We start from the raw sequence: 11,968 nt of genomic DNA on the forward strand, positions 1-11,968 counted from the left end.
GAGAAAGAAACAGTAGGACTAAAATATAAGCAGGGCTTATGAAAATATATGAATAAAAAGAAAGAACATGTTAGAATTTGTTGAAATATTAGATAATATAAAGAATATTCTGACGAAATTGTATTTACTTAATTTCTAACCTATATATTAATACGCTTGTCCGTACGTCCGGTGTCACAGAAAAAAGCCCATCATCATCGCAACCATTAATTAATGAGAAATGAATTACCTCCCTTTATAGTCACTCTTTATTAGTTAAAAATCATTAAAACCATTTCCTCTCCAAAAATTTTCATTACCATCATTACCTGCTTAAATTTTATGTTGAAATTCCAACGCATTTCGAGTGAAAACAAAATTACTTACGTTATGTTGAAATTAGTACAAATTCTAACGCAGTTCAGGTGAAAACATTCTTACTTACTTAGTATATCATGTTGAACTTAGTACATAGCAGTTTTCTGTAAATACGGAAAAGCAGATCTATTCCTTACATACATGTGTAATCCAAGATGTTCTGAAATAGTAAACAACTTAATATCACATGTGTATCATTCACATCTAGTTGAACTTTTGAAAGACATTAAAGACAGACATGTACTGGAAATTCTATTTTGCAAATGTTTATGCTATTGAATTTTAAAAAAGAGGGCTACTACACTGCCACATGATCATAATGTTGCAAGATCTGGGCAAGCTCAGAACAATTCAACAAATTGATGCAATTGTGTCAGCAGAGATACCAGGACCAGAGTTTCGTGATTTAGTAAAGTTTTTAATGGTACATGGGGCAACTTCGTTGTAATTGTTTGATTACGTGATAAAGAATTTCTTACTGATGTGTGTGTTTTATAATTTTCAACTACCGTGGAATTTCCACGGGTTCTGTTAGTCCTTATTAATATAGTTTGACAAATGTGGAATAAAGTTTTTTAAATTCTCGCAATGAAATCTATTTGGTTAATACTTTTACATAATGTTAATAAGATTGGCAATATTTTTACATTAGTTCTGATGAATTAATCACGCATAATAAGAAATAAAGTTTTTCAATAAATAACAACAAATGATAGTTAATTAATAAAATGTTCTTTTTCAAAACCACTATGCAAATATCAGACAATTTCATCAGATGTCTTGCTGGCCTGGCAGGTCGATGGAGAGCGGATCGTAAAGCGAAGTCTCCAATTCATGATGGCGCCCATTTTCATGAATAAGCGTAAAAACAGAAAAATAGTCGGAATGTTATTAAGTATTTGCTAACTTTGGTAAACTGCAGCGAAATTATGGATCCCGGGCGAAGTCAACCGACCTTGCTAGAAAATTCTTAATATTATTATCGAGATAGGTAAAGCTCTGGTTCCAGCGTTGGCTTGAAAAGACCAGTTAGTAAAAACAAGCGGTGAACGAAGATCAACTAAGGTGTTTCTGGAGAATTACTGACAGATAAATTCTCACAGTGAACTAACATTTTAGGGAAAGTTATTTAGGTAACAAAAAGAAGAAAGAGGTGATAAAGAGAGAAGAAAATAGCATACAATTATTAAAAAGAAAAGGAAAAAGTTAAACAAAAATCATTTGGGTAGATACGGTAATCATAATGAGAGAGGGGGAAAATAATGGTGCAATAAATACGAAGGTTTGCAGACGATCAGAGAATCTCCTCCTCACTACAAGAGGAATCCACGCCAATTTGATTGAGACGTAACCGCCCGGATTTGCGGGCAGAAATCGTACAACTTGACTTCGCTCATATATATATATATATATATATATATATATATATATATATATATATATATATATATAGTCATCCACATACAGTACTGTTTCGTTGTATCACAACTCATAAATGCGGCTGGACTAGCATCTTTCCCTAGCTGGAGATTGAATCTACAACTATCGCGTTGATAGTCGGCAGTTCTACCCACCGGCAAATGGGAGCGGTGCTCGTAAAGACCTCAACGTAATGATGATGATGATGATGATGGTGATGACAACAATAATAATAATAATAATAATAATAATAATATTATTGAAATATTTAACCATAATTATTTTATAGGAAAACAATTCTCAATGACTTGCCAATCTTTTTTTTTTTTTTTTTGCCTTCTCCGTGCTTTGAAAGTACTTCAATTTTTCACAGACATCAACAAACCAAAATTTTCTAGCGACTAGAATATTCGACAGAAAAATCTACTTCCAACAACCAACGACAGACAGGACAACGAAAGTACTGTTTTAGTGCCTCGGAAAACCCGTTGATGTGGAAATTGTTTTGCCACACAGACTTAGGATCCACGCTTTTTTGTGCATCTCGGAGTTAAATCTGACAGCATATACATAGTTTCACCGTCAAGTTAATGCCTGAATACATTTAAAGGTTCTAAGGCTAAACGATGTTACAATTGGGGATCGCATTTAACCGTGGCTACCGAGAGTAAGAAGAAGCGTAACGTCACTTCCTGATTAAATTGTAAGTATAGATAGCTTTTGGTATTCAACCACGTAGTCACGCTAATAGGCAAAAAAATATGGCTACCGATCATCCATAGTTACCAATATGTGTTACCGATTGTCCATGTATGTTCTAAAGAGAAAGAACAATTCTCCATTTGGATAATAATTATTATAATTGCACAATGGGAGAATTTTAATCCAACAAAATATAGTAAATGAACTTCTTTTTGAACCTTTAATTTCTATCAGAGAAAGTCGAATATTTTATTTAATTTATTTTTTTTACTGCAAAACAAACAATTTTTATATAATATTTTCAGTCGGTTTTCTTAATAAATAAAACTTTTCACTGATTATTTCCAAATATAGTTAGCATTTTTCACGGCAGTTTTTTTTATTTTTTAATTTTTTAATTTTTACGATTGATGAATTTTCAATATTTTAGCACCGGGCGTAATTTATTTCTTTGAAATATATTTAAAACTTCACGTTTTGTCTTTTTATAACATTTTAACTGCAAATAATTTACATGACGGTTTGTTTTGCTATACACATACATTCGAAAAAGTTGTGAAAAAACAAATATATAACAAATAAAATATATCGATATGATATGATTTTCGAAGCGATTACACGTTTTAAAGAGAGTAAAACCACTAAAAACCTTTCCATATAGGTAGAAGAGTAACATATCTTGCCTTTGATAACATTTATTTGGTATATATTTGATTTTTGACGAGTTTTTCGAATCTATGTATAGTAATTCAAACCCCTAAAAACATATCCAGTTAGGTAGAAAAGTAACTTATCTTGCCTTTGATAACATTTATTTATTATATATCTGTTTTTTTTAATAACTTTTTCGAATCTATATGTACAGTAACACAAACCCAAAATTTAATTTAACTCGGAAATAATATTTAAAATACACGTGCGTATATTGCACAAGCACCCTTATACTACTAATAATAGTAATAATAATAAAAAGCTGGTGTAGATGACATCGACTGGCGCCACTCCAACTAGTTGTAGAATGGTTAAGGAGGATGGAAATACCGAGGTGGGAGAGTACTAACCAAATCTCCACTGGAAGTGTGCAGTTCAAATCTGGTACCTTGGGGAAACATTTTGTCACCCAAATCCCAGGAAACACCAATGGCCGATGCCAACGAGAAATACGGCATAATCACGTTGACACACCGGTTCCCGTCAGATCACCGAAGTTAAGCAACATTGAGCCTGGTTATTACTAAAATGGGTGACGAATTTGGGAAGTCCAGGTGCTGTATGTCGGAGGACGTCGACACCTCCCTGCAAAAATTGCAAAAACCTAACGTCGTCATCTCCCCTGACGGATATAATGCGACTGGGGACCGCTTGTAAATTTCATACTCCCATGAAACTTCCTCCTTCGGGGGAAGCCGGTTAAACCCGGATGGGGTTAGTGCTGACACAGTTACAGTTTTACAACGAGAAATCATTGACAACGGCTGTTGCGATAACATGCAATCATCTGCACAAGTGGTCAAGGGGTGAAGAACACTGGAAATCTGGGGAGACTTGTTGTCACTTGGTCTCCAGGGAACACTACAGGTTACTGCCATTGAACGATCACTGATGATGGCTTGTGAGACAACTAATAAACTACACATTTTGATGAAAAACATGGGGGGAAAATGGACATAGAAGAACAAAAACCAAAACTTTAGATATAATTTCTGTATTTAATGTAATAGTTATTTAAATATTTCAACATATAATCTTGTGGGCAAAATCAAGCTTCCCAATAAGGGGCACTTTAGATAGGAACAAAAATAAAAATTGTCTCAGTCATGAAAAATTTCTCCTCCACCGACCGAGAACAGGAAAGGTAAAGTGTAGCATCAAAACAGATACTACACTGTGATCTTGTTCTGAAGGCCAAAAAATATTTGTGTTTAATGTTTCTTTAATTGTTTGTTCCCTAAATTCATAATTCAGTTTTGTTCCCTAAATTCATAATTCAGTTTTGTTCTCTAAATTCATAATTCAATTTTATCAGTATTAGATTGTATATTGTTTTAAAATTACTTATTTATATATTTTATTGAAGAAGAAAAAATTGAACATAAAAATGTACAAAAATTCAGTTCAACAAAATTAGGCACAAGGCCCTGTTTTAAAATTACTTAATTTTACATAGATAATATTTATATTTTATATTGAATAAAGTTCAGTTTCAGTATTAATCGAACTGCGTTGCTTTTTCTTTTCAAAAATGTTTTATTGCTCTTTTTCAAATATCCCTCATTTAGTACTGACAGTCTGACAAATCTTACTTACATTGCTTGCAGACATTTTTCAGTTAACAGGCCTTCTTACTCTCGGTGGCCGTGATTTAACTTGTAACATATCGCATTTAACTTGTAACATATCGCATTTAACATATATCATTTCGTGACTGTAGACAATAGCCTGTGCGAGGTAGGGGTTACAAATAAATAATGGGAATAGACTAAAATTAGTGACGTGTAAGTTAACTAATTAGGTCCAACTAAGGTATCAATAGGACACCGACTTATTTCTATTTTAAATCAATAAAATAATAAATAACAGTACTGCTTACGGAAGAAAGGATAAAATTCATTTATATTCATCAACGTCTTTCTGAGAGTCATTGAAACCCTCTTAAAAATTCTTGTGAAATTCGCTAAAATTTTATTCGTTGATGATGCATGAACTTATAAAAATGAGTCTTGCAATATCAAGCCACTAATTTATGGTCGAAATGTAACTCTTTGTGTGAACTGCTTGGCTCCTTATTATAATGGTGCAAATTTTAATCTTGAATGTCGAGCCTTTTGATTTCTGAAATATATCATATGAACCCAGTGTTCTATTAATAGGAGAGCAAGTATTTGGCTTTTAAGTATTTTTTCCTTTCAGTTTGTGTATTCAAACTAGTGTGGGGACGATTAATCGGAATCAGAATTGGAAAAATCGGAACTTTTGAGGGTATCGGAATCGGAAAAAATTTGTGTCTATTTTCTGATGCAAAAAAAACCCGATTCTTTTAATTATCTTTTTTATTTGATTTTGTTTATAAAAAATATTCACATGTTATTAGTAGAGCTGTGACAACAGCATATTCTTTTCATTGTTTTTACTCTTGAGTATATACCCGTTAATATCTTATATGTTTTTATATAGACTGATGTAGTTCTCGGTTGATTGACTGTCTTTTACTGTGTCGGATATATACTCGAGAGTCAAAAGAATGAAAAGAATATTCTGTTGGCACAACTCTAGTAATGAACATAGTTATTAGTAATAATGCAGCAATACAGATTTAATAATTCAACTTTTAGTAAAACTAAAATCTATAGATCACCCCCTCACAAGTGTGGTTTGACGTTTGAAAAATATACGTGCACATTTAACATGTGTTTTGAAGGTAATCGCGACAAAATAAAAACTTTATAGTTAAATATTTATGGATTCATAAAGAATCGAAATCGGAGTCGGTAATTGTATCGGAATCGGGAATTTAGTACGGAATCGATAATTTTATCGGATTCGGGAAAATATTAGAATCACTAATTCTGACCCGATTTTTAGTAATTACATAGAATTTCGACTCAACAGTAAAGAAATGTAGATACCATGAGAGTTAATGAGTTAATCCAAGTTAATATTTGATTGATGATGATGATGATGATGATGGCGATGATGATGATGTCAAATTGTATTAAAGCCTAATTGAGAATCTATTCGATTATTTTATAAAGACACTATATTTGACGGAAAATTCGGATTCATGTAATATGATTAACAAAGCAGAAGTCGAATCTTAAACAAAATATACAACAAAAACCTTTTACCAATAAAAAGCAAACTAATTTTTTAACAAACTGGTATGCTTTTAGATTGTATAAACTGATTGTAAGATTTATTATCCAGTAATTTTTTATCGCAACTTTTACTTGTGGCCATTAAAAAAGAAATCACTGTCTTCGATATACGAGATATTGACGTAATCATCCCTATCCCTATATATAAAATGAACTCATTTTCCCCCCACTTAATAGGATTGAAAATCAAGACATTTCATGCAAATGTAATATACACAAACTGCAGCACATTATCTGAGGTGTGTTATAGGCCTATTACCTCTACACTTCCTCGATAATCGTGGATTCCTATATTTTTTCTGGTGAGAGTTCACAGCCAAAATCGGTTACAATCTATGGAAGTTGTAAAATCTTTTCCCTCTATTAAATTCCTCCTACCCCCGATATCACTTACACCGTTGCGGATTTGTTCACAAGGGACAGTACGAAGAAACACCGGTTTTTAATCTTAGTTGCTAAAAAAAAAAAATGCAATGCACTGCGTGAAATGCACCATTGGATTTAAGCGAATCGAAGGGTTATTTATGCCATTTTTTTCTTTTTTCCGCTGTTCGCTTTGCGCTGTATTCTTTTGTTTTCGTTTTTCAGAACACGTCCATCATCTTTTTCCCTGATTTATGATTTCTGTTTTTCCGATTTCTTTTTTTAAAAAAGTTGTACGTTTGTTCATTTTTTTTTTTTTGGTTTGGTTTTGCCGATTATATGCAAAAATTATTTTTTCCCTTTTTTTTTTCTGCTTTTCGCTGTGCGTTGGGTTCTTTTGTTTTCGTTTTTCAGAACACGTCCATCATCTTTTTCCCTGATTTATAATTTCTGCTTTTCTGATTTCTTTTTCAAAAAAATTGTCCGTTTGTTTGCTGTTTTGTTTGTTTGTTTGTTTTGGTTTTGCCGATTATATACCAAAATTTAACATCGTTTTTTCTTTTATTTTCATTTTTATTTTGATATTAAAACAGGGTTACTTCTTCGATTATTCTTTACTCCCCCCCCTTACGCATACACTTCTAAACAACCGGGAAACGCCGGGTACCCCTGCTGAAGCTCGACTCTTCGCTTCCTTCGCGGTACCGGTTCGACCCTGCCTACCTACTACCACTTTTTTTTTTACTCAACACACACCTCCAAACACCCGCCGGACACCCAGGCTAGTATTTAAATAAAAACAAACAAACGTTTAAACAATTTCAGATATTTAAAAATGTGTAAGTCGGTAGAAAATTACATTTTAGTTTGGTAGTAGTTCGTTGCATACTTTGTTTTCTGCTCCGTGAACCATACTATATGATTACTCGAAGGAACAAATATGCTTCATGATAATTAACTGATATTAGATATTCTCTAAAGACATAGATCACGAAATGGCATAAATCTACTACGGTTAAACCTATTACATATTTTTGTTTGGTTTTATTTTACTTCAGTCGAAATTCTCAGAAATCAAGGGACACACTACCTGAGGCTAACACTTGAACTCTATATGAGATACATAGATATTCGAATGTTTCATTAAATTTCTTTATCTCTCAAATACTGAGTTAATAAAGAAATTAAGAACATAATTTTCCTCTCCCCAATTAACCATTTTTATACGTTGTAGTATATCTTTCGTTTTGATCTCTTGGTTTTACTGGATCCCAGGACCAGAATTTATCTAGTCTGGTGGAGTATCTAGCTTCGTTCTATTACTTGAGGTAACATCATTTGGAGTAAGGTGCATAATTCCTCATAAAAGCTAATGTGAGTTAGCGATAGAAAGGAGATAATATGTGATTTTGAATATTTGGTCAGGTGTTACTTGTAAAGAAAAGTATCCTCATGCCAGGTTGTCCTGACAAACCCCTGTACAGAGAGACCTCAGACACTCGAGGATAGTATCTAGTAGATATTAGGTGAGCGCATGTTCAATTAAAAGTCAAAATCTACAGAACAAACACTCACCATATTGACATTTTCCTCATTGGTGTGGTTCTGTATGATTACTCGAAGGAACAAATATATTTGCATGATAATTAGCTGAGGTTAAATATCCTCTACAGTCATGGATCAGGAAATAGAATGAATCTACTGCAGTTAAATCTATTACGAGTTGATTTCAATAAGTTTCCAGACTTTTTTGGTACAGGCATTAAAAATTGTCATAGATACTTGAAAACTCAGTATATTATAGCTATACATCTTATGAGTTGACTGGCCAATTTTTATGATTTTAGGTTCAAATGAACAGCCGTAGCACGAAATTGAAATACACCCTACTAAAGCCTGATCGACCCAGCTGGTGAATTCCAAAAAAATGCAATCTGGACGTGAGGATACTTTAGAAGAACGATATGCAATGAAAGTCTGTTTAAAACTTGGAAAAATACAACAGAAACGTATGGAATGTTTCAGACTGCTTTTGAACAATCTTCCATGAATCGAGTTTTTGAGTTGCATAAGAGATTCAAGGAAGGCAGGGAGTCTGTGAGAAATGCTGAGAAGTGTGAGAGAAGTAATAAAGTCAGAACATCAGAGTTCATTGGGCAAATAAAGAATTTCATGGATAAAGACCGTCGTGTGTCTAGAGACACAATAGGTGCGGTTTGATGTTAGTGTTAGAACTGTATATCCAATTATTTGTGAGGAACTAAAGATGCGGAGGATTTGCACGAAGTTTGTCCCAACGGTGCTCAGAGAAGATACATTCTTGTCACAGACTATTTGACCCAGATGGGCATCAAGACAGTTCCCCAGCCTCCCTATTGTCCAGACCTTGCTCCCCGTGACTACTAGTTATGCCTTAAGTTCAAAGAAAACCTTAGAGGTTGTTAACATAAGAGAAATGAGGGCATGAAAGGGGCTGTAGTGAGGGCCATTGACACGCTCAAACAAGATGACTTCCATGAGATCTTCCAGAAGTTGTTCGAACGGTACAAGTGCATTACAGCTGAAGGAGATTACTTCGAAGGAGACTAGAGTATCATGTGTGTACTATCAGTAAAAGTGCCCATACGAAATAAAGTATGGAGACTTATTTGAGACACCTCGTACATGTGTGTAGGTGAGCGTATGTTCAGTTAAAAGTCGAAATCTAAGAAACAAACACTCACCATGTTGATATTTTCTTGATTGGCGTTGTCCCGGCTGAATAACATATAAACTTTAGAAAATATATTTTGACCTTAAACTGGCACAAGTCGGTTTTTCAGCCATTTCATAGTGAAACAGATACATGGAGAGCATTGCCAGGGCCACTACGAGGAAGGTGGGTTCTCTCTGCCGTGCTAGAAAGCTACTTACACCTAAAAGTATCCTGTACTTCTACAAGGTCACCATTCGCCCATGTATGGAGTATTGTAGCCACATTTGGGCTGTTGCATCTGCTACTAGTCTCTCGCTCATAGACACGGTTCGAAAAAGAGTCGCCAACTAAACAGGTCCTGAACTATCATCTAAGCTCAACCTCTGTCCCACCGACGAAATGTCGTATCCCTCTTCCTGTTTTACAAGTATTTTAATGGTGAATGCTCCGACGCACTACAAACACTTGTATCCCCTCGACGTAAATACCCCGACAAACCTGACAAGCAGCAAAATCACACCCCTTCACAGTAGAGATCTTTAGATGTAAGAAAGCCTTCTACTCAAATAGTTTCTTCCCCGAAACTGCTACACTTTGGAACTCCCTTCCGGGATTCTGCTTTCCCAACTGTACTGACACGCAGAAGTTCAAATGTAATGTGAACAGACATCTTGGTGCTCATCTCCCTACGTAATACTCATGCAACTTACATCCCCGATATTAGCCCCCTATATAGAAGTGGTAGTGTGCTTTGTTTGAGGTGAAAAATAACAAAAAAAAAAACTAACTAAAGGGAGGAAGTATGAATTTTGAATTAAGAAGTTATTTTCCTTATGCCGACTCATTCGTCGAATAATCTATAAAAATGAGTTTGTGTATGTTTAAGGACAAAGGGAGAACTGGGTGGAGATATATATATAGAGAGAGTGAGAGAGGGGGGGGGGTGAAAACGGGGAAAACAAGGAAGAATAGAAAAATAGAGATACCATTCATTCATTACATTCCGTAGGAATTAGATGATTCTATTGTTTGCATTGGGGTTTCCGATATTTTTCCAGTTAGAATTCTTTCTAGAAAGACATCGAGTACTTACAGGAGGAACCACACAAAGGTTGCCAACATCCTAAGTTAAAATTTTTCCGTGGAACAATCCGGGGTCGAACTTGGCACACCCAGGTTGTCAGTCCATATCGTTAATCACTTAGCCACCGTCAGTTTCCAGAGAGAAATTAAGAGTTAGAAGTTCTAATAGAAGTATGTAACAGTTTTGTCCGGAACAACGTTGGGTGACCCTACTGGTATTAAATAAAAAAATCCAGTGTTTAATTTCAAGAAGGTTGCCGGTTATAGCGAAATGCATCCGAAGAAGACAGAAGAGTACATCTTCGGAAATTGTGTGAACATGAAAAAAGAATTAAGATGATGAAAGAAGCTCAAAACATGTCCACGTAAATAACAGAAATACCTCACCCCAGAAATCCGTGAAAGTTCTTTGTAATATATATATTTTCTTTGTCTATACGTTAGAGTTATAGAAGAACGGTGAGGATGCTTCTGCCTATCAGGGGAGGCGTGGTCACTCGGTTGAGTAACGAAAAGAAGGGTAATCGCTCGCACCTGCTGTTTATTGTCGCTAATGCTTATGCTTGTAAATTCCAGCAAATCTTCAGACAGAACCTCCACCCCGCAATCAAATACAAAAAAAATAAAAAATAAATAAATAAATAAAATAAAATATATCAAGAGGTGATGTAAGCAATTCCAAAGCCCCACGTGATGTTTCGGTATTTAAACACGCGAGTTTTTACACACGAACATCTGCGCGAAACGGTGCACGCCTTTACATATGGTGCGTGCGCGCGCATTTTTTTTTTGGGGGCATTTTTTTTTTCCTACATAATTATACAGGATGACCAAAAAGGTACTACAACACCGCCATCGCTAGAAAAATAACGTTTATAATAATTCAGTCTACGCGGAGTGTCTTTTTGAAAAGTGAAAACAAGTAAACCTGCATACAATATATATATATATATATATATATATATATATATATATATATATATACATACACACACACATATATACTAAGTATATATACCGATTGTACTAATTGGGAACTCCTGGAAATATGCTGATGATCTCGGATGCAACGCGGCACATGCTGGGCGATTCTAACCTGAAGATGCAGTCAAGTAATATTGTTTATAAATTTCAATGTCGGTGTGGTGCCGTCTATACAGGCAAGACGACCCAGCGTCTTTATGTACGAATCGCCCAGCATGATGTGCCGCGTTACATCCAAGATCATCAGCCTATTTCCAGGAGTTCCCAATATATATATATATATATATATATATATATATATATATATATATATATATATATATATGTATATATATATATAAAATTTTAGTCATTCAATAAATTTAACAATTTATGACGTGAAATATTTAAATTTCATATCAAATATTTTTATTACTCTGTGTAAGACAAAGAATACATTTGAAATATTATAACTCCTTATCCTATAGGATTTCGATTTCTACTATCTCTT

General features: G+C 34.3%; 1 pseudogene; it reads left to right on the plus strand.

Annotated features, from left to right (window-relative positions):
* Window positions 1–3,636: 3,636 nt before the first annotated feature.
* LOC145244225 (5S ribosomal RNA) lies at window positions 3,637–3,755 on the plus strand (annotated as a pseudogene).
* Window positions 3,756–11,968: the final 8,213 nt, after the last annotated feature.

The sequence above is a fragment of the Euprymna scolopes genome, chromosome 22 (genome assembly GCF_053919585.1).
Source record: "Euprymna scolopes isolate OS-2025 chromosome 22, ASM5391958v1, whole genome shotgun sequence".
NCBI lineage: Eukaryota > Metazoa > Mollusca > Cephalopoda > Sepiida > Sepiolidae > Euprymna > Euprymna scolopes.